This window comes from Lagopus muta, chromosome 9, assembly GCF_023343835.1.
Source record: "Lagopus muta isolate bLagMut1 chromosome 9, bLagMut1 primary, whole genome shotgun sequence".
Classification (NCBI taxonomy): domain Eukaryota; kingdom Metazoa; phylum Chordata; class Aves; order Galliformes; family Phasianidae; genus Lagopus; species Lagopus muta.
The window spans coordinates 12,696,891-12,721,603 of record NC_064441.1 but is presented as its reverse complement, the minus strand read 5'-3'; the positions used below and the strand labels follow the sequence as shown (position 1 = coordinate 12,721,603).

At 35.2% G+C, this 24,713-nt stretch overlaps 1 long non-coding RNA gene across 3 annotated transcripts in view; it reads left to right on the top strand.

The window, feature by feature from the left end:
* The window catches only part of LOC125697402 (uncharacterized), a 431,807-nt gene that overhangs the window by 298,195 nt on the left and 108,899 nt on the right, over positions 1–24,713 (top strand). Inside the window, exon 2 of one of the 3 annotated variants that reach the window (XR_007378780.1) lies at positions 15,987–16,040. The exons of the other annotated variants lie outside the window; for them this stretch is intronic. This is a non-coding gene — a long non-coding RNA (uncharacterized LOC125697402). The remainder of the gene's footprint in view (positions 1–15,986; positions 16,041–24,713) is intronic. 3 annotated transcript variants of the gene reach the window in all.

Here is a 24,713-nt window from a genome sequence, read left to right as displayed (position 1 = left end):
CGCTTTGGATTCATCAGAGTTCAGTTGTTGTCTGTGTGCTGTAAAATAAAATGTGCCAATTTTCCGCCATTTCATAATGCTCCTTTCTGGTATGCTGCAAGAAACTAGTGCTCTGCTTAATGTCCTATTATGAAGCTCTGAAGTAGTTAACTGCCTTGTTCCAGCTTACTTAAAGTGATTTTTTTTCTTTCTTCATAAGGAAAAAATGATGCCTGACCTTCACTAAGTAAGATTTCATAACCTTGGAACTGTGAGTTCATTTAAGCACAAAGTTATATGGAAAAACAGCCCAGGGAATGAAGCTTCAGAATGTTTTTTTGCTACAGTGTCTACAAAATCTCTGCTTTAAGTATGAAAAAGAACACTCCAGTCAAATTATAACAAAAAAATTCATTATTACGTAGTTCCAAAACACAGGCATTCAGACAACAGGTCACCAACACTGGAATCCCTCAGTTCTGGTGCTTCATCAAAGGGATTTGTGAAGTACAGCCAGGACTGCATGCATCTAACTGTCTGAATGGTGTGCAGAAGAGCAAGGGCCTGTGTCTGTGTTCTTACAGACATATGCTTTAGGCTATAGGATAAAAGAAGGAGAATAATAATGTTTGCATGTTGAGCTTAAACATAGTTCCTGTGGAAGGTTGCTGTATTTTGTACTTTGAGCTTGGGCCAGAAATCAGTGAAAACATCAGAGTTTCCTTCTAATGCTTTAGTCATTTCCCATTCTGCCCAACACTTTGGGATTTGCTGCAGATCTAGGGTTTGTCACTCAGCTAACATTTCAGCACTCTGAGATTTCTCCTGGTAGCATTCCTCCTTTAGTTCATACGTATCAATTGGCATTGAAATCACTAGTATATGTGTTATACAACCTATAGAGTATCTCTACATACTTATAATAATTGACTTGTTGTTTTAGTCCTGGTATAAAAATCTGCCTTATTTTGCCTTTTCCTCAAGGTATGACATGCAATCATTTTGTTATATCAGATTTATTTTAAATATGGTGTATTTAATTAAGTTAAAGGGGAAAAAAGTCTATTTCTTCTGAAACCAGGTAGAACACAAGATTTTGCTGCTTTTGTGTAGCAAAAAGGGTGTGTGGGTGGGGGCAATTTGTACTGATTTTTATATTTTACTTTGTTCTGGTTGAACCCTTAGTTTCCTGAGTTATATGGCATACTTCAGGTATGGAATTTTACCAGTGACTCTGTCAGTAAGGGATCTTTCTGAGAGTAATTTTTTCATAAGCCTACTTGTGAAACATTCTTACCTGACCTCTAAAGCAAAGATAAAATCTCAACTAAAATATGCCTACCAAACAAGCTGTCGTATGCATTTGCCTGTCCATATGGTAGAGCTCATGTTTGGCGAATTTATTGTATCTAATGTTTTCCTCTGACTTGCTGATAGATGGAAAAGATTGCCACAGGACGAGATTAACACTGCCATAGTGCAACTCGTGCTTGATAGCAGTATGAATCAGGAAGTACCACTTAAAAGACATAATAAGGGAATCTATGGAAGCTAACAGTGTTTTCTTGTTATTATTTGTGCATCTCTAGAGCTAAGAAGCTAGAACTTGATTCTTACAGAAAATCATCAAATTGATGTTAGGACCACTGTATTTGCTTCCTTTTGGGAGAGAAAATCCCGAGATCTCGCCATTAAATGAATAAATGTCTGAAAGGAGGTGAAAACTAAATTGGTTCATTATTCAGACATATTATTTCCAGAACCATTTGGGTAAATAAATAAAAGGGCACTACAGTGGGTGGGGTTGGAGTCTGGCACTTCTCCCTCCGTGCTGCTGCAGCACGGCCTGGCAGGGTTGGTGCAGCTCTGGCTTAGGTGGTGACTTTCTTCAGGTGCTTGAGTGGCAGAGGCCCTGTGGGTGCCGCTGTCTCTCTGCCTTCTTGCGCTGCCATCAGGCTTCTCTCTGGCCCAGCAGCTGCTCCCTGCATGGCCTGGGCACCTGGGCTGCTGCACAGGTGTTTCTAGTTTAGATCTCCCTGTGGGGCAGGGGCAGCCAGGGCTCTTGTCAGGGCAACTTTTTTCTTGCAATGTTCAAAGTAATCAATTCAATTTTATTATTATCTTCATTTTCATGTTTAATTAAAGTAGCTTCTCATTTTAATTTATATTCTAAAATTAATAGATCATACACCTGGGTACATAGCACATTGGACATCTTATTTAAAATTCACTATTTAATGCCACATTAAAGTGTATCAGCACTGTTTAAATAAAAAAAAAAAAGCACCATCTCATATGTACCTGACCACCATGAAAAATATAATAAACAATTTAATAAATCTTAAAAACATAAATTCTATTGGGCTTTGCTTGAGTAAAAGAAAATGGTTTGGCATTTGTAATAATATCTGGGACAACAAACGTATATATCTGGGATAACAAATGTACCAGGAATTTAAATTTTATCTGTGCATGTGAACCCTTTTACAATGGCGTTTTTCTAAATCAGTATAAACGTGAACAGATGTTGTTGATTTAACTTGGATTCAGTAATTGATCTGTTTAGCCAACTCACTCTCAAACGGTAGTGTAATTAGCCTATCCTTCACTGCTGTAGAAGAGTTGTTTTGAAACCAATTCTATAACATGATTATGGATAAGAACATATGAGTAAGAATACTCAGACATGAAATCACAGTGTACTTTCATTATGAAAGGATCTATACATCTGATGCTTTGTCCAGGGATTTGGATTTGACATGCAATGGCCAGTATTTCATTCCCTGATGAAAACCACACCAGAAACCAAAACGTCTGACCGCTTGCTTTTTCATAACCCAGCAAGCCATTACGAGGAAGAATTACACAGAAAGAAAAATAACCAGTCAGACTGCTGTAGCTGTGTAAGAAAAAATTAGTTGAAAGAATTGCCCTCACTTGAAAGGGCTTTTTATTCTAATTATTGTTCAAAAGTTATTTTGCCACAAATTCTCGATGAAGAAAAATTGAAATGAAGCTTCAGATATTAATTCCTCCCTAAATAGGCAAGTACAAAAGTTTCTGACTTGAACTGTTAATAACCAAAAGGCTTGTCCAGTTGGAGCATTATTTTGCAAGCTCAGATTTTGACCTGAGCACCAGCTGTTAGAAAAGGATGTATTTACACTCTGCTCTGTCACATGGTTAGTAAATTCAGTAGCCTTATTGAGACATGGGGAATTACTGAAGAAGCAGTTTTAAACAGAAGTGATTATCTCTTGAGCTCCTACCGACCCTGTAAGCAGAAGGATTTCTTTGCAGCATTGATTTTCCCTTCCAGCGGTGAGGATAGTCAGACTCTCTTGGCTGTGTGGAATAAATATGCCAAAGCCTTTATCTCATGGCTGAACTGATGTGAGACTCAACAAGTTGTACCATCTGCTCCTTTGGCCCCTAATGGTGAAAGGAGTTAGGGATCATGGAAGATGGCACTTAATGCTGTTTGCTTTTTGTTGGATTTCATCTGGACTGTCAAGGTACCTGAACTGGGACTGATGTAGGGAGCCTGCTTTGGCAAGGGGGTTGGACTCGATGATCTCTGGAGGTCAGAGATCTCCAACCCTTACAATTCTGTGATTCTGTGATCAGAAACTTTCTGTTCTTATTAAATAGACATTTTGTCAGGAAAATGGTAATGGAGCGCAGGAATATCAATTTTAAGACTTTTTGGTTTAGTCTTAGCTTAGTAACGGAGTTGTGGTCTAATTCAAGATTACGTCTTTCTTCACTAAACGTGTGTTGAAAAGTGGTGTCCAATGCTGTAAAATCTTCCATTATACTACTTAAATTAACATACTGGCCAACTGACTTGTGACAGTTGTGCCCTCACAGATTTTCATTCAATGCATAAGGTGACTCCATAGTTGCTGTTTGTGGGAGGCATGGGAGACATTGATTTGGAACAAGCTGTTTTTCTCACATACTTTTTTGTATTAAAGCAACTTCAGTGGGAAATATTTACACCTAGAAAGGCAAAAGCACGACAATACTCTTTTTCAGGTATCAGGCAGTGCAGGGATTTCAATTCAGATACTATACTTCCAGTGCTTTTAGCACAGAGTAGATTTTTTGTTTTCATATGCAGAATTTAGAAGTCTCTTTTTTTTATACTAATACAAAGCAAGGGGGTTTTGTAAGTGTAACTTTTTTCAACATGTGCCTGTATTTTTCTATTCAGTATCATTTTCAGCCTATGTTAGGACTGCACATGTTTGGGATCATCTAATAGATTTTTATTACGTATGTGACCAGATTCTGCAATACATAAAAGAATGTATAAATTGCAGTGGAGTTTGATTCATCCATTTGCATGTGCATCGTTTGCATGGGTATGTTTTGTGGATGTGGATGTTGAAATTTTAAAACTGGACAAATGCTACAAAGGAAAAGTAATTTGGGCAGAAATAATACGTTGCATTCCCAAATTCTGTTCAGGTTTTTGTTGCATATGGATTAAGCACAAACTGTTACACCTTCCAATCTTCTCTCCAGAGACTTAATTAAACCTTTGATTGATATACTCAATTACATTAGCACAAAAATAAATAAGAAATGAACCAATACCTGTCTAGCTCATCTTACAGAAAAGTTTTCTTCAAACCGGCTTTAATAAAAATACATATTTCAGATACCAGTAAAACTGAACGTTATCTGGAATTTGAAAAGAATTAAAATTTGACTAGCAGTGGCTGGTAAATCTTTGATACATGAATAAAAGTCTTAATCTCACTCCTGATATTTTCATCCTTGTCTTATAATGAAATTCACATTATTTGCAGCTGAGTACTGTGGTCTGACAACATTAACTTGGTGTTAGCTAATTTGGCTCTTTTGTCATCATCTTTCAAGTAAGTAAAGATATCTAAATGCACTGTTCTCACAGCATGTAGAGGAACAGGTTGTCTTTCTAAAGAATACCTCCCATCATTAACGAACATGTTTTATTCGCAGACGGTTCTTATGTCAGAGAGCTCGTTAGAAGAATTGAATGGGCAGCAGTTTAATGGAGAATGTGTCACTGTATCTCTTGTTCATAAAGAAACTTTCCAGTGGCAGGGAAACGCTGGCAAATTGTTTTGGTCTATGAAAACATTTTAGCAGCTTAAATGTTACCCAGCAATTCAAACAACAATGTCTGAGGCAGTTTCAGGAACAACTGAGGAAAGCAGAATGAAGCTTTGTACTTCAGCATTGTCACTTAACAGCCATTCAGATTTCCCTTTAAAATTCCTTCTCTGCTTAATCTCTTACTGCATTTCCACTTTGTTTAAAAGCAAATCTGCTTGTCTAATCTTAAAACCAGAGTGTTGGTTTTAATATCTTGGTGAAGAATTTTATTATCAGATTTCTGAGGTTACTGCTTTTGACTTCTGGAATTGTTTTTGAGGACCTTCAGTTGAAATACTGCCTCAGCCTGATTATTTTTCTCATGAGACTTGTTGAAATAACACTCAAAACTGATATGTCTGGATGCCACAAGAAAATGTCAACAGACTTTTCAAGTTTCTGTTCTGTTGCTGCAGTGTTCTTAGTACATGAATGGCACTACTGGTCTTTAAAGTGAGAGTAGAGTTTAGGAACCAGAGGCATGCATTGCAAATATGGGCTTCCTTTAGAAGTACTTTGTTGGGTAAATGAAATAATCTTCAAAATTTTAAGCCTGTAAATTTTTCATAAAGTCTACTGAAGGAAATACTCATGTAAAGGTAGTCAGTTTTAGAAGGCATTTGTGCTCGTATGGACTAACTATAGAATTGCAAGACATCAACAAGATTTATAGACTAAAAACTATCTATTAGGGATGCTAAATGTAATTAAAACAAACAAGGAAAAAACCCAAATTTTCCTATGTGACTGTGCTGTTAAATCATAAAAAGAAGAAATAGTCTTTTAAAATATTTGAATTGTCATATCAAGCCCTGAGCTTTCAGCAAGGCCTGTTGTTTGCTGTTGGTGCAGAATCTGGACATGTCTAGTGCTAAATGCTGGTGTTCTATCTATCTATCTATCTATCTGAAAGATGCCTAATTTAAATATACCAATTCCAGTGCTAAAATTGATATTACTTTGTATAAAATTAACATTTAAAATAGAATAGGAAAACAGACTCTGAAATAAGTTCTGCCAAATGAATTACTTTTGTATTAGATAAGTGTATTTCAAGGTGAAGTAATAAGACAAATGTCAACAAATCCCTTTAATTATGATATATGTATATTTATTTAATAACAACAAGAACAAAATAATCAAAATTAAGATCAGGGAAATTACAACAGAATTTTTTTTTTGGTGTGAAATCTAAGCACAGCGTCTACTTTCATGCTTCACAACAGCAAAAAGTAAGGCTATATTTTCAACACAGCAAAGAAATAATTCATATTGAGGATGCAACACCATTCTCTCTTCTCACCTCTGTATTTTGCTAGATTAGCAGTTCAAATGGAGAAATGCTTTTAGTGGATTAAGAACCCCTGGAGGCAGTACAGGAATCCAGAATTTCTGCTGCAAGCTTTTTATCCAGTACATATTTTTCTCTGTATATATAATAAACCATGGAATGACCCTTTAACCTGGAAAACATCAAAACATTTTGGTCTCCGCTCTGTGCAGTTCGACTTAATTTAGTAGCATTTCTGTCCTTTTTAAATGGTTGTATTTTATTCTCATCCCCAGTTAAAACTGGATTTTTTTGTATCTCTAAGAGGATTTGCAGCAGGTTTTATCTGTTTCATAGCACATTATAACAAATGGTACTTTATCCTGATTAAGAAATTACGCATCCAAATACTATATAGAAAAAAGATTAATAGTCTCTAACATTTACATTTACCTGCATTTATTCCATTGTTAAAAGTTCTATATCAACAACACAAATTAATTATCAGTAAAACAGAAGTGTAGCCACTGTATTTAAATACGTCATTATACTGTCCAGGACAGTGAATTCATTAAGCTATATTATTACAGCATGCATAATATTACAAAACTAGAATTCCATAAACCTTAAAAAATGATGGACAACATCATTTTTAATTGGTGCATGTGATCTTTTATGTCAACATGATGAAAATCCAGACTTGAATGTCATAGAATCAGAATCACCAAGGTTGGAAGACTTCGAAAATCATCCAGTGCAACTGTCCACCTACCGCCAATACAACCCTACTAAACTTCCCTCAATATCACATCTGAACATTTCTTGAACATCTGCAGGGATTTCTTTGGGTGGGCGATCGCGCAACTTCTGCCAGCCTCTTCTATAACACCTTGTCCATCTCATCATTCTCATCATTGGTCTTCAGTAATGTGTTATGTCAACTTTTATATTAAATACAGAAGGCTAACAAGGAATTTCTGATTACAATTAGAAAGTACTGAGAACTGCTTCTATAGTTTTGTTCACTACCTGACTACTAAACATATAATATTTGATTTTTACACCTTCAGAGTGCCAGGAACCTCTTTTAATTTGGATTTCTCAAATTTCTTTCCATTTTGGCAGCCTGTTTTCTGTACTGGAGTGCTTATTGAAATCCTAAAGCAAGTATCTGTCCTGTTCATGATCTTTTTGCACTTGCTTTTGAGTCTTAGAGCATTTGAGCTTCTCATGCATGAAAATTATTTAAGGGAAAAGTTTAAATGAAATGCTTGTGTAAGCAAATTCTGAGTTACATAACCAATTGTAAAATCTGTGGTTGTGCTGAGTAGTTACATATGCCACTTAGTTAGAACAGCACTGTGTAGTTTCCAAGTATTACAAATGGCTAAGGAGTTCTTGCTAAGCAGTCAGATAAAGGCACATTATCTCCCATATGGATACAGTTTGTTTTCCATGAACTCATATATCACTTCTAAGCTATCAGGCCTACTTTACGGATAATTGTTATATGAACAGCCAGAAAATAAGAGACTAGAAAATCTGAATTCTGTCTTAAACCATTTCCTGTGTTATTACAGATCTCTTCTAAAGAGAGGAAAATATTGCCATCTGTTGTTAGGAAAGAGCGTAGAGTCTTTGAGGGCTTGTGAAAGCCCCACTTTGTAACAAATCTGGCAATGATAAGCAACTTACATTCCTGGAGAGAAATCAGTCATACATCTTGCTGAAAATCTTGTATTTTCAAGATGTTCTATGCTCTTATATTATTTCTCTTTGCAATTTGACTAATAAAATATGTTGCTGACTGCCCTCATAGTAATAAATCAGTTGATTCCTTTGGAATAGAGAAAGAACAGAAGGCAGAGATATTCTTTATAAAAGTACCAGAAAGAACAATTTAATTCTGTTCTCGTGCACTTATATTGTCTGGTACCAGCAGAAATCTAAGAATAAACTTAGATAGATACATGTAACTCAGTTTACTAAGTAAATTTAGTTGTTTGAATTGTTTTTACAGTGTACTAGCATTGTGTTTCTTTCCTTCCCTTTTCTGAACACTCCGCCTGTGATCACCACAGTGAAAAGTAGAAAGGAAGGTAGATGTCCATTATGTTATTTGAATTGAAGAGGCTATTAGATCCCACTATTACAGGGTAAGTACTGTGGGAGCAAAACAAAAAATCTGTTTTCCCGTAAAAGATTCTTGCAAATTCTGTAACTGTTATTACTGCAAACTGCTATTGCAAATCTGTCAAAAGAGAAGGACAGAGGAATTGGATGACCTGGAATTAATTTCTGTTAAGGCCAGACTGGGCCAGATGGTGGTCAGAACGTCAGAGTTGTTTGGACAGTGCTGCACTCTGCGTTGTACTTGAATTACCCTTTGGATGTGAGATGTGGTTGTTGAAGTTTGTAGTACAAATGCATCTCTTTTGTATGGCTGTAGCAGGGTGGTAAAAAGTAAACTTATTATATAAGAAATGAATTTTACTTGGAAGATAATTATTCTCTGATTAGCTTTCCTGCTTTTTTGCTAAGCATTCTGATTAAATAGGGAATTGATTTTGCATGGAATACTTCTTAGCCCCTAGCAAAGTTATTTTCTGAGCACTATCATCTGAAATATCAGGAAAGTAGCACTCAGTTTTCCCACAGTAATTATAATGCCTCATTCAAAAGCTTAGATAAAATATAGTCTTCAGGTGAGACTTTCTGAGAGCTGTTACAATACTTTAATTGTGTGTGGAGTAGAAAGTAATGTTTGAAGCCGTTTATTTTCCTCAGTATTGGCTAAAAATAATATATTTGTGCTACAGAAGAACAAAAATAGGTTTGCCTTATAAATGAACAAGACTGGAGCTGGGCATAAAAAGTAATAGAATGTACTCTGCAGTAGTATTACTAATCCCGGTTCTCCAGCCTCAACCTGTATTCAATTATAGCAGCTTTTGAGAAATAATTTCAAACACTTTTTTTTTTCTGTTGGTAGTACTATAATGAGCATATCCTCTCCTTCAGAAGGGACAGATTCTTTTCATATTGCCTAACTGTTGTCTTACCTAACAGCAAAGCTGACAAACAATGCAAAAAGTGTAATTCAGGATAATCAAATATATAAATAAACATAGATTTTTGATCTGTAATTGTGACAGGTTACATCCTCATATTAAACATTACTGGACAGCATACAATGTTTTGTTTTTATTTGAGCACTTACTGTGATTGATAGAGATTAAGTAAGGCTGCAGATAGTTGAGGGTACCTTGTACTGACTCCATGAAAATTCAGTCAGTCAAAGGTCTTCTGGTTCTCTCTATTTCAGTTCTACAGCTAATCCCCGAAAATGTACTGCAAAGTAAATAATGCAGGTTGAGAGACACATGGAGCTAGATAAATGAATTCAGAGTTGTGGAGGATGTCACACTGGCCAAGAATCTGAGTAAATCTGAAAGCTACTTCTCAATATAACTAGGGATGACCACTGGCCCCATGGGTTGATGGCCTTTGTGCAGTTTAAAAGACTATTTCATTATTGAATATGTAGTTAAATATCCTCACTGTTGTGTGTCTTCATATTTGATAAGGTGTATAACCCCACTCTGCTTGCTTCTCTGTGGTGACAAAGGGGCAGCTTCTTCTTCATACTTCTGGATATCAAAAATATAATACTTGTATTCAGCCACTGAGTAAAGTTGCCACTGGTGATGTTAATAAATACAAGAAATAGGAGTCATTTTAAAAGCAAACAGTTTACAAAAGCTGCCTGCAGTTTGGAAATCTTCCACAAAAGATCCTGACTACTAAACCAGAATGATGTAATGGTCTATTGCTTACAAGAGCTCTCACAATAGAAAAACCTAAAAAAATCAATACCTGTTTTCAGTACAGTCAAAACTTGATATATTTCATTTCAGTGAACAGTGGCAGATTTTCTTATATAAAGAAAGCAAGCAATTTCTCATGCAAAGATTTAAGTAATTTTTGTTTACAGTCCAAAAGATTAAAAACCCTGAAGTAGATAGTTTGATGTAGATGGCAGAAAGGGTCTACAAATCTGAGTTAACGTGTGATTCCAGAGTAGGCTTCCCAGCTTCCAAATGGCTGTGAAAGGGCCTATTCACATGAACAATAGTAATAATAATGATAAAAATGGTGAAAACTGTAATAACAGAAAGCTGTGCTTAACAAAATGGTGCAGTGCATGACAGCACATTTCTACAACTTCAGTGTGTATCAGCCAGGAGAGTGTGTTGCAGCCAGGCAGATGATCGATATTTGGTTTAGCATTTATTTAACTTTAATTTATTCATTATAGTTTTATTCCTTTTTCTGTTTTCATTCTCATTTAAAAGAAGCTGTCAGCTCTTACACAAAGCACTTGTCTGACACTAGAGAGAGCTGGGGTATGGACTGGTTAAGTGAAAAACACTGCCAAAAAGCATGGGTTTTTGTAATAGTTTCTCTTTAATCCTGGACAGTGCTCCTTAGTTTTTGTCCAGCTAAAATAGGAAGTCTGTCACATGTTTTGTGTACAGAGTAGTATGGTGTGAGGGCACGTCTCACCTAGGGGAGGAGAATGACCACTATGGTTAAAGAGGTTGATGGGTTCTCTGCCACTTCTGAAATTTTTCAAAGCAATTTGTTAGGGCTAGCTACTGGGAAATATATTTTGATGTATATTGAAATAAGCAGGAGTAGGATTTAATACGTTTAATGAAATGGATTTCCTTCTGTTTTGTGAGTGAAATTTTTTCCCAGTACCACCCTAACACAGGTTTGAAGCTTCAGTGCTTACAGTTCATTGCTTACTCTGCTCTCTCTAAATTCTCACTCTGTCCAAATTCTCTAAATTTGGCATAGTTGTTTAATCCCTCAGGGGTCATAAAGATGAATTAACTAACTCTAGTTAAGTAGGTTGAGGTATCAGCATAAAAGGCATTGTAAAACTGGAGTTATACATATTACTGTAAAATTGCATAGGCTGTAAGGTGAAACTTTTATTGGACAATATATTGCCAATGAACTTTCCATTTGTGTTGTCTCTGAAAAGTTGTTTTTAGTGGGTCATTATACACCAACAAACCTGAGCTCTGAGGAAAGCATAAAAGCGTATCTTTGCAATTCAAATGAAGAGTATTGTGTTTATAATTTCATTATTAATTTATTGCTGTATGACTTCTGCTATTTGTAAATGTCAAATATGGAAAAGAGTACTTTGATTTAACCTTCCCTGTTATAAAATAAAAGCTTTATTTCCACCGTCCTTGAGGAAACATCTCCTATCTCAGGGTAAAATAGAATAGAACTTCTCTCAATAGAGAGTAATCTTGATGTGAGTGGAAATGGGTAAGGATGGTGTTTTTTCTTTTAAAGCTGATTTCATACGCACAAAGACGACATACAAGCACGCAGTGTCCCTAAGTGAGCTTAATCAGCAGATGCTTCAAACATGCAATGATCTTATTCTCCTTTTCTTCATTTTCTCCTGCTCTCTTTGGAAAGCAGGCAATTCATGCAACAGGCTTTATGCAACATACTGCTCTAAAGAAGGAAAACGTATTTCTGTATCTAAGTGTGTTACATGCATCCTGTCAACAGCGTACTTTTTTTGTTGCTTTTCATCAAAACCAATTGAAAAACCACAGTTCTCACAATAGACCTATCATGAGTGCCAGGAAAAGAAGTCTGTCTTTCAGCTGTGAGTACACACAGATCAGGTTGCATCCATCTCTACTGTCAAATTTTCCTTTTTCTAAGTAACAATTTCTTCATTTCACACATACTTTTAAACATTCTATGGGGAAGAATGTTCTCCTTCAGGGTATATTTGGCCTTACATCCTCTAACCAAGAGTTCAGGTGAAGGTGTTTGTTTGTGTCAAAAATGACTTCTAACTGCTCCAGCTAGTTCTGGTTATTTCTGACTATATTTGACAAAAGATATTCCCAGTGCTAACTGGATGAGAATGAATTGTTTTGAGGAATGGTGTTTATTTCTGTATTATTTTTTTTCATGAAACCTATTAGATGACTATTTGTCATTGTTGTCATTGTTAGTTTGACCTCTCCATTGTGTAACTGGGGGGAAAATAGGGCTTGCTTTAAGTTTGTCAAAATAAGGAATATCAACAATGTCATTTTTATGTTCTCTGAACAAATATTTCTTGGAATATTTCTTGGTCTTTTTTTTTTTTTTTTTTCTTTTTTTTTCTGTCATTGTTGTTACTCTTCCAAAGATGTTACCAGCATTTTAGCTGTGTTTATCCAGCCAGGCATTTTGGCGCTTCCATTGCAAGATGATTAGCATCCACTTCACTGAGCAATCCTAAAGTTATTACGTGTATCTCAATGCAGGTCAGGTGGTCTGTGCAGCTGATAAACTCAGGCTTTTTCTGTTAGATTCCTAAATATAGAACAAGTCTGAACTTACAGTAAGGAGTTATTATCTGTGAAAGTTTAAAATTATTGGTATTTTTCCATAGGAATTATTCACAAGATGATAATATCTGCTGAAGAAATATATTGCAGTTTTTAATGAGATTTTTAAGAAGACTCACCTGAACAGTTTACTGTTCTCTCTAAAGAGAGTATGTCTGAAACCTTTTTTTCTCTTGGTCAAGTGCTGTAATCACTAAAATAAAAAATGCAGAGGAAACCAGCTGTTAGAGAAGGGCTGGATCTTTTAATAGAAGAAGTTAATGTTTTTCTCCTAGCATACAGTGCTCATCTGTATAAAATTTAAAATGCATTCAGCATTTCCTACTTCTTGTGTACTTGAGTATGTTATAGGGTTGGCATGATAATTATGTTAAGTCAGTTGCAAGCTGTTTAGTATTCATCAGGATTGGCTGGTCTGCCACCTCAGCTCCTAACTGAAAAATGAAAGTTGGAATTGTCCTGTATGATCAATTACATTTTCAAGATTTATTTTTGGTTGGGAGTTACTCTGCACAAGGAGCTGAAGGCAGAGGAGCTTATACTAACCTGACTTCAATCATCTTAAAAAGGGACGGGAACAAAATTAATTATCTTAAAGTCAGCAGTGAGCTGGAATAACAGCAACAGTACTTTTGTTATTACTGAAGCCCTGGCATCCTTCTGATTTTAATTTTTTTTTTTTTTTTTTTTTTTTTTTTTTTTTTTTTTAATACTTTGTTGCTGTAACTGATGCTTACAGCAGTCGTTGTCTGGCTAGAGCTGTCTTAACAATCTGGGCAGCCAGGCTCCAGCAGGTACTAAATAATAACTGACTCGGTCATTTTCATTGGGCTGAACTAAAAGCCCTGAAAGAAGACACTCTGCTTCACTACAAGGCTGTTAATTGCTTGCTTTCTTAACTGGTTCGGAATGCTACATGTGAATTTCCAGCAAGCTTCTAAGGTATTGATGTTTATTTTCATCTGTTGACATAAATCAGCAATGTATGTTGTATATAAGCTGTATGAACTTCCTATGTTATGAAGTTAATGCTGTAAAACATTTAGAGCGTATCTGATTTCCTTGGAACCAGAGTACTGTGAGGGGTTCAGAGGGCAAGGGGCACATAGACAGGAGCTTTTCCCTTGTCAAGTTAAGGAGAGTCTTCACATCTCTGTACAGCTTGTGTCTATGGAGGGAAGTAAGCATGCAAAGAAGGGATATTTAGGAATAAAGATTGTAGAGACACAATCACAGAATGAATCATAGAATGGCTTGGATTGGAAGTGATTTCAAGGATCATGAAGGTCCAGGCCCCTGCCACAAGCAGGTTTGTCAGCCACTAGATCAAGCTGAGTAGGAGCAGTACCATCCAGAAGAATGAAAATATTAGTTTATCTGTGATCTGCTGGTTCTAGCCTTTTGACATCTTACAGAACATTCAGTGGAGATTTAATCTGAAGCAGAAGTAAAAGTGCTTGGAATTCTGGAGTCACTTTTTAATGTTTTGAATGTAGACGGACGTGGTTTTCAATGTAATCTGACCACAATCTAATGACCCTTTTTACCTTAATGGTGTGAGAGGCCCTGCTACAAACAAGAGTTATATAATGTGTTCAGTTTTAATCACAGTTGCCCATTTCTCTAACTGTAATAGTATACAAGGTGAGGAGGAAAGAAGAAAGTATTATGTTAATTTACTAATTAAATTGCTTTAGATGCATATCTATGATATTAGGAAAGTCGATTCCACAGTGAAGGGAACTATGTGAAAAGCCCCATGTGCAGTCTCATTTCTCTGCTGAATTTTAGAGTAAAGAAATGAGACACAGTTGGATTTTTAATAAAAGATCAGATTTGTTTTCTCAAAACACTTTTTTTGCATCATTCAGTGACTTTTCTTGAAGTGGTTATAGTACATAATAGAGCAAATAATGGTTAGCAGACTGTCACGTGGAAATACAGGACAATTCAGTGTGGGATGGCATAGTGAATAGCTAAGTTCCATTTCAGGTTAAATATTTATAATGCTGTGATGGGAATCTCCTTTTCTTAATGCAAAAGAGGTAGAAATGTGTCTACTATGAATAGCAGGATTAAGGAAAATAAAAAATTAATATTGTACACATAGAGAACAGAACAGCACGTAGAGCATCCTATTTGCTGCAGGTAATTAAATCTTGCAGAGAAACCTGAGCAATTTATTAACTGTAAAAACTATTTAGTGGAGAGAGAAAATGACTATGAGAAGATGAAGGGCCAAAATGGGAGATAATGTAACTTTTTGTCCTGTAACATTGGATGTAACTGTGTTATTAGTTTATTTTTGAAACAATTTGCATAACTAATTTTCTTCAAGTGGCTTTGATATGTTAATGACAGCTCTGAATACAACCCAGTAGAAATCAAATAACGGAGCTGGATATGCTTGGACAGAGCCCTGGGATTGCCTTTAGAGAACAAGCACGCAAAGCAATTTCACTTGAGCTAATAGGAATGTGTTTATAATGAGAAATAACTTGTGCTCCTCATATCTGATTTTCAGAATTGTTCAAACTTGTAATGTCTTAAGTAAAATTATTTATTCAATTACTTTCCTTGTCTCTAGGACAGGAAAGTAAAAACCACATAATTAGAAATAGCTACATACCTGTCCAGAAGTAATCAACAGTTTTTTTTACTGTATGTGAAAAATCTCCATATAGTAGTAAAGGTTTTACTGTGTAAGACAACAGGGCGGTAGAGATGCTTACTGCAGGAGTTATTTCTACAAAAATGTAAAGAGCCCTTTTGTTCAGTATTATATGAAGGTTATTTTGGGGTTGCAGGCCTTTAAATGTTTTTATTGGAGGGAAGAATTGGTAGTTGATGGGAAGAAATAGCAATACTAGAATTATCAAAAGGTATATTTTACAACATCTGAATTCTGATCTGTATTCTTCTGAACACTAATCATTTGCTCCTTGAGACTTCATTTCTGCACTAAGAATTTGTGTTTTTTTTTTCAGAAGTTAGAGAACTCTAGAGATAGTTAATGTCAGTTCATTTCAGGTTGTGTGCATTTTTCTTTGAATATATTTTAGGTCATTTCCGATAAAAAATAATAATTTCATAACAAATAATTTATTTTTCAGACGTACCTCAGAAAAGTTCCATTTTCTTTTTCTTTTCAGTACACGGTGCTTCTGCGTATTGATATCCTAAGACTAAAATTCCACTTAAAACAGGTCAGTACAATGGGAAGAAGATAAAAGGCTTATGGGATAGCTTTTTAATGGCACATACAAGTTCTAGATTTTTAAATCACTGCAGCTAAAAGAAGAAAGCACCGCTTTTTATGTGCTATTTGAGCTGTTGAGAATAGGGCTGCTTTCTATTCAGAAGAGTTTGTAGGATAAATCTGAGAATCTAATCTTTTTCATTTGTTGAAGTCTCAGTTTGTAACCATCAGATCGTTTCTGTCTTCAGGGACTTCTCGCAGAACATTGAGTTGGTTCACACATTCACGTGTTTATTTATGTTAATTACCCCTTCTGAGAAGGAAGAATGCCTTGGCAGTGAATGTAGGGCATCTCATGCTTTCATGGTGACTTATCTCTGGGGGTCTCCTTCTAGATGCATGGTTTTTGTTTTTAACTTAGCTGGATAAAGATTCCCCTCTTTAAGAAAGAATGAGTACAAAATAAAATGCACACTGGCAGGCAAGTACAGTTACTGGACAAAGGAAAAAAAAGATTGGTGGAAACAGGAAGAGGTAAAGAATTGATAGTAATCCAAAAGTGAGGGTTAGCAATGTGTAGAGCTCTCCAGGAGTCACCAGGTTTAGGCAGAAGGACACTTGCGTTTTACAAAGAAACTGATATTATTCTTGAATGAATGATTGATTTTGTTTTGATTTTGGAGTTAATGGAGAAATATTTAAAAGCTTCTAGCAGCTGAAAAATGCAGCAACTGTGTGCAATTGTGTGGTTTTGGTTTTATTTTCTTGAAGAGAATTTCAGTTTTCATGTAAGTAATGAGAATCTGTAGACAGATACTGTGGCAAAATTCAAGTGTGAGAGCAGCTAGTGGAAACTGTGATCTCCGAGTCTTCTATTTAGTGGGAAAATACTGCACATTCTCAGCATTGTCTTATTTACTGATTACTGTGAAGGAAGTCACTGCAGTCTGCACCTGAGTGTGCTGGAAAAAGATCTTCCTCCTTCCATCCACTGTTGAATTCCTAATGCACTTCACTATAGGTCATACAGCTTGTGCTGTGTTTCTGTTGCAGTGAATCCTCCATTATTATCTTCAAAGTGAAATAAATGCAACAGGAAAAAATGGGAGTGCCTCCTCAACCCAGGGTGTAAACAAGCATAATTTTTATATTTTTGCAATACTGGGTTTTAATGAGCCATGGCACAAATTTGAGTTTACCTTTTCCGAAGTTGCTACTGGCTCACTTCTGAGAATGCAGTACAGATCAGAAAAGTTCTTCATATTAAGAATCTTCTTCAGAGCAAATTAGACTACAAAAGGCTCTTCATGTCCAGTTGTTCGATTTTCTTAGTATGATCCATTTTGTAGCTTATTTTTCTACTGTCTGAAGAAAGCAATTATGTCACTATATTTCTTAGCGTTTACAGGAGAAGGTTAATTACTAATCATTAGCAATCCTTTTTTTTTTTTTTTGTCACCTTCTAAACCAAAATTAAGTTAAATAACTCATGAGAATGTAAGAACAAGACTTATAATTTATCAAATTATACTATTTATGCATCTGTTTCATTTAGTATTTATAGTACATTCTATTTGATTTCACATATGTATTATTTTCAGTAACATTGTTAAGTTGATTCCTTGTTCTTGTCTCAGAAGCAGCACTGAGGAATGGCACTTCTGTTTTAGAAAATATCTCTGAAAGTGCTCTTAATAAATAACGAAATAAAAGTTCTAAAGAAGAACTCCTGTTACTTTAAAATGCTGAACAGAGTTGTTTATCTGCATATCAGAAATAGTGGAAATGATGAGGCTTTCTTTAGATTGTCTGATAAATCAGTGAAGCATTGATTTGGAAGGTCCATTTGTCTCCTGAAGCTGAAAGATAATTCGGTATCTATTGGAGGACACCTGCTGCCCTCTACCATGCCAGAGTAGCTCTGCTGATGTGCCTTGATTGTAAGTGCATTCTCCAGCCAGAACAACAAGTGCTAATCAAAATTTATTAAACTAAAGACTTCAGTCATATTGAGGTAGAAAAGAAAATAAAGAGACAAATCAACAACAAACAAGCTAGTTGTTTGTGTTTTTTTTAACCACCTCATTCAATGGTTAAGTGTATTCTAACATAAGTTTAGATGAATAGTACTTTTTTTTTTTTCTTGAATTCTTGTAAGCTGTTTATCAGAAAGAGTGTGAAAAAACAAACTTGGAAAGCTGTTAATGGCTTTTGAAAACTAGTAACTAATGATGGAAAGAATATTGGCTTTCTTCTGTTTTATTTTTTTAATGAGACCAAACAACATTCTTTTAGTGACATTGATGAAGTCGCTTATGTCAATGAGAATTTAAAAATATATTCAGAATCAGAAACCTATTGAGTAGTTTGTCTGAAGTAATTATTTCACCCAATATTGGCAGATTCCTAAGTTACTTTTTGTTCTGTCAAAGAAAAAAAGGGTCATATCTCACTACAATTGGCTTTTAATGAAATACACAAAAAAAAAAAAAAAAAAAGTTGTTACAGAATTAGAGGTTAAGAGAGATTATTCAGAACAAAAATGTGAGCAGCTAAACAGGTGAGAACTAAAATGCTGCAATCCTCATACAGAGAGGATACCGTTTCATATTTTGGAATTTGCCTGAGTTGTCAGTTAATGAACTATTAGTATCCATGTAAATTACTCCTGCAGAGAGTGGCTTTGGTAGAACAGAACCTTTTTTACAAAATACTTGATTTTTCTACTTACTGTGTATTCATCCTGTGGTCAAATCTGCCATTTATTTCAACAAGAGCATAAATTGATTTCTGTTTGTATTTCTCTGTAGTTGTATGTTGGATGTCCAAAATCAATGTTGGACAAATTAGTCTAATTTCCAGTAGCTAGACTTTTGGACTGTCTAATTATCTTTTCTTCCCTGCCAAAGGGAAAATCTACCTATTGTCAGAATGGCTTGCTTATCATTTCCAATTTCCAGCCTCAGCCTTCATGAGATATTAAGTTATTTTCACTCTGTCATAAGATGCAAGCCTGTACCTTCCATTTCAACTCTGTGTGAGAATTCCAGCATTTAGTTGTTTGTCCTCTATTTACAAGCACAGAAGAATAATTTATTCAGCAGTTTCAATTAATGAGCTGCGCAGAACAAGAAGGTTCCCCAAACACTTCATAATTGACTAACAGAAAGTGCTATAGGACATTTATTGGTCTGTGTGTCTGCCCCTTCTTTTCCTGTAGTAGTTGTCTATTTGTCAAGAAATATGTCTGCTGAAGACAGAAGAATCCATCTTCCCAACCAACCCTTCTTGGAGATTCTAGGAAAATAATAAAATTTGCTGTGTTGTGCTTGTCTTTCTTGTCAGAGAAAAGAGGAAACTGCTTCTCATTTAGAACATAATTTGTGCTAATGTGACATTTTCATGTGAATGAGTTCTCAGAATACAGTATGTACATACTCCAAATCAGAAATACTGAGAGAACAGTCATTTGCTTTTAAATTAAATTTGATTTTAAATATGGTTTGACTGACAAGGGCTGAATCAAATAGAAGATACCACTGGGTATGAATGGAATTGCAGTAAAATCTAATTTGTCATAATAACTTCAATTAATAGTACTAAAAAGTATCTAAAAATGCATGTACTGACATTTAGAAGAATCTTTTTTTTTTCTAAGTCATACTGTTAGTCAAGAACTATGTTTTGATCGTGCTTTGGAAAATATTGTATTAATCAGTTTTTATAGTAACGCAAATGTAGTATTTGCTCTGTATGTCTCAAGTGTTAAGGTTTCTTATGTATTTGATATGCTATTCACATGATAACTGGTTAGTTCTGAAAAGGACACAAAAGCATCACCCCTGCCTGCATAGGCCTTCGTTCTGGTTCCTTCTGGTGACAGCTGAATCAGTTCATTTGGAGGGCAAATGTCAGTCAACCCTGTGTTGTCAAAAAGAAAAGAAGAAAAAGGAGAAATGCTCTGCATGATATTTCCTATGGTATTTGATGGTATTTGACAGGAGGTGAATAACCCCAACCTGGTAATTCTGAGCTCACCTGATTAGAGCACACAGATGACAAATGTCAGTAAAGCATCTTTTTCCTGACATGTGAAAATAGCTGCATTTAACTAAGTTCTGCATTCTGCCTCTCTTTGTAAGCTTGAATAAACGTTTAAATTATGACATCTACAAAACTGATTATGCATTTTTCAAAATAGTGGCTCTTCTGCAACTTAATGAACATTTCCATTTTCCCTTAAAATAGATGAAACCGATTCTTTCTTTCTAATTTCTAGTGCATTTGCATTTTTCTCTGAAAATCTTTGCAGTTTTACTTGTTCCATAATAGATCAATTTGAAGCTCACAGCAAATGCTTAGAGATTTGCTTGATATTCATGTGATGTAAATGCCTAATCAAATATTACGTTGAATAACCAGTACAGGGGTCATTAATGTTAATTTTCACTTTTAATTTTCTATTTTGAAAAGGTTTGGGTGAACAAAAACTCCATCTGATTGCAAATTAGCACAAATTTTGGATTGTCATTTTGATGTTTTGTTGGTGATCTGGTATCCAGCTTACACTCCCAGCTGCTAATGCAGATAAGCTGTTTCACTGAAAAGTGATTTGGTTTGAGTTTCTGTTTTTACTAGTAGGAAAAAGGAAGCATTGCAAAACTAAATTTTCTATTATGAAGAGCCATAGAAAGAACTGGAGGGAATCTCCGTATTTTCTCTACACTTTGACAAGAAAGACAAAGGACTTTTTAAAACAGTATGTCCTCTTGACATAAGGGCTCCTTCTGTTCATCTTGTGTTTCTGCTCTCACAGTGTGATATTTCCTTGGTCTGTAAAACTTGCTCCTTTTTTCTTTTTTTTTTTTTTTTTTGGCAGAGGAAAAAAAAAAAAGAAGCAAACCAAGCAAGCAGAACTCCAAAAACAAATTCTGCCAAAAAAAAAGCCAATAGCAATAGCTTCTCTCCCCATATGATGTTACATCTTCAAAGAAAGGAGTTGAGGCAAATAAAATCTTGCTCCACAGTAAAGTTTATGCATGACATTGAACCAAGAGAGGATTTTTTTTTTTTTAATATTTAACATGTCCAGTAATGTCTGTGTTTGATTTTTTCACTTTCCTGATTCTTGTTGTTGTCTTTAACTGCATCTGCCTTGTACCAGTGGAAGGCTGATAACCTTGATAAACGAACTGCAGACTCAAACTGAGAGGCTTACAATTTGTGATCACTAGTAAGCACTGTTATTGGTGATAAATCAATTAATTGTGTGCCAGTTTTGACTGTGTGATGCTACTTTAATGGTTAATACGTTATCTTGTATGAACAGTTGCTTAAAAAAAAAGCTGGGAGCTGGCAATTTTCTCATGTATATGGTGTTCTGCATTTTGGTGGTAACAGTATAATTTGCACTCCTTATATTTGCATGCATTTTAAGACAGCCCATAGAATTCTTCAGAGCTGAAGAGCAACTGGCCATAGAGGAGAACTTGGGGAAAAAAAAAGTAATCTGTATTATACGTGGCATAACCATTTCTGTAATGTTATTTTTAGTCATATGAGATATGGAGGGGATTCACATTTCTTTGAACTGAAGAGAAGCCAACGTGCAGTGAACAGCTCAGGCAGTATGTTGGCACATTATAGTGCAGCATCATGCTTGTTCATCTGCCCTGCTGTGTCCTGCTGATGTAGTATCACGTTTTTATTTAGCCTGAGTTGCCATAGCAGCCACAGTACTCATGAGATCGTATTTTAATTAGGAATTTCCTAGCAGTCTTGATTCTAACATGTGTGCCTTATGTGCGTAGTATGCTAATAAACCTATTAAATGCAGAAGAGATTGATAAATGTGCTGCTTTCTAGGATTTCAGTTTGCTTGCAGGAAGGTAAGCCTAGCCTCAGTGTGTTATGGAAATCTCTTTCAATCTTGAGTATTACTGAAATATAACAGGAAGAATAAAAAAAAAATGGTCCTTATCAGACAGTAGTGTAGAAAAAGTAGTATAAAGTGAGGAATATTCCTATGTCTTCACACATGTTGGAGTCTGCACCTTGTATGATGGTCACAGTATCTGCTACCTTTGACTGCAGGACTTACAGGTCTTCTTAAGTGGGGATCAGATTTCATGGCTAATAAATTTAGAAGTGACTGCTGCATAAACAGAATCAGAAACCATGTGGCATGCTAACTGGGAGATTGTATGTGTTCCTCAAAGTGAAATACTGAATGTTGTAACTCTGCAGGTTACAAGGCTATCTAATTGAAATGCAAAACAGTTTATGAAAGAAAATAATTAAGAATCAGTTTGGAGTTGTCTGAATTCAGCTCATTCCTGTGTCCTTTCCAGTTAGCCAAGCACTTTTTTTTTTTAATTAATCATGTAACTCTTTCAACTGTAGTGTCAGCAGAACTAAGAATGCAATGCTGTCAGTGTACCTGTAGGTACCCAACTTGTCTTGAAACAAATAATTGAACTACATAAAAATCAAATTGTTTGTCTGTTAGGTGTGACTTCATTTTTTTATTTTATCAATTTTTTTTTTTACAAATCCTAAAATGAAAATAAACATTTTCAACAATCTCAAAATATACCTTAAATCACTTCAACATGAATGTTTATGGTGAAGAATGGAGATCTAGATATCAAATGTTGAGATAACTTTCCAGTGTACGTACTTGAACATTCACTTGAAAGAAATATTTTGGGGAGGAAGAAGCTTATACTGGAGGGCTTGATCCATTGCAATCTCAGAAAGGAACAGACATGACAGAATTCAATTTCCCACCACAGCATAAACTGCAAAAAGTTAAAATGTCATTGTTAATTTGCTATGTAGAAACATTTCTATTCAGAAACTTCTACCTTGCTGATTGCAACCAACATTTCTGCTCTATAACCTCTATTTATCCTCTTTTATCAAGATGTTTAACAGTTCAGGGGTTTCTGAATTATTGTTTGTGATGATTTCTGGATACAGCATTGCATAAACATTTCAAGGATCACACATTTTTTTCATGTAGTTCAGCAATAGTTTCCCGTCCTCAAGTAATTTTGATACACACGTCTAACCTGTAACATCGTATTTCCCAGTCCTGTACAGCAGCGCAGTGTTAAAGTGCAGCCAGTTGTTCAGTAGGACCGTTGTACCACATCTGCTTTTAAGTGCTCATGTAGAATTCATATTCAGAGAGGAAATCAAGAAGTAAAATTTGTTTATAGTTCAACACCAGGCAGAAATAGAAAACTAATAGCTGGATCTCCACTGGATGATTTAGTCAGTCCTCTCTCTGTTGTACTGAATAGTTTTTTAATGATGGATACAAGTATTTCATACTAACCTGGTTATGACATTTAATACTATGCAGTTCCAAAGCGTCATAATTCAATATCCTCTGCACAATCCATTAGCTGCTTAATTAATTGCACTAATGACATTGTCCAGTGTTTGACACTTAGTGATAGAAGATTAGGTTCAAGTAACGTTCAGCCTAAAACCAATTCATATAAAAAATTCACTAATATTATCCCAGGATACCATCTGCAATATGAGCAGCTATGAATATCTATGGCAGACTGTAATGAAGGCACTCCAGTGAAAACAGCAATTCTAAGTGTAGTTACATACTGTGCTTCCTGACTATGCTATTTTATACCTTTTTACACCTGACATTTCTACTTTAAAAAAAAAAAAAAAAAAAGGAGAACAACATACAAACAAGGAGTTCTGAAACAGAACTGGATACTATTGCTTTCACTATATAAACTTCTGTTTGCATGGAGCACCACTTTAAGAAAGTTCATTACTGATGCACTGTGGCAGTAAGGCAGCTCATTTTTATAACTAATTAAAGAGAAAAGAGTTATTTGTAGCTTTTCTTTGTATTTGTATCATACATAGTATGAGGAAAAAAAAAGTTGAACTTTAAATTGAACTTTGTGTTCTGTATTATTCTCTCCAGATGTGGTGATTGAGTGATCAACTTATATAACATGTGGAACATCACAGCACAATAGTCAGATCCTAGAAGCTCCTATTCTTTAATTTCAGGCTGTTTTTTTAGATGTCAACACAGATCCTAAAACTGTGTTTTGATTAATGCAAAGGAGATGTAGAGCTCTTATCTCCCACAAAAAGCCTAAAGAGTTCTTGTGGCGAAATAAAAGGTTAAATAGAGGCTATTTTTTCCAGAAAAAAAAAGAGGTTCATAGAAGAATTTGGAAAAGTGCTGAATAGATATTAAGGATGTTTCGTATTTTGATGTTAAATGATAACAAAACTAAACAAGTAATGTAGTATGGAGCTAGTGAATGGGTAACAGGTATATGTTAGTACAAGGAGTAGAAAACTCTTACAGCTCATGTTAAGGAGAATTTTTGGGCTAAATCCTATGCAGGTGACTTCAGAAAGTAATGTGTATTGGCAATTTAACTAATTCTGTGATTAGTAACTAAAATAACAAAAATAATTTCTAAATCATAAGGAGCTTTCATCAGCATCTAGAAGTGATTATCTCGTGCAGAAGAAAACAGTTTTCTGTATGATGTTTTCTCTCTGGTTCAAAATATTGGCTTTCATGTATAGAAAGATTTTTTCATGTTTGTGCTATCTTTATGCCATTAGGATATAAGTGGTATTATCATTAGTTATCTTCAGTAAGTAACTAAACATTAGGGAA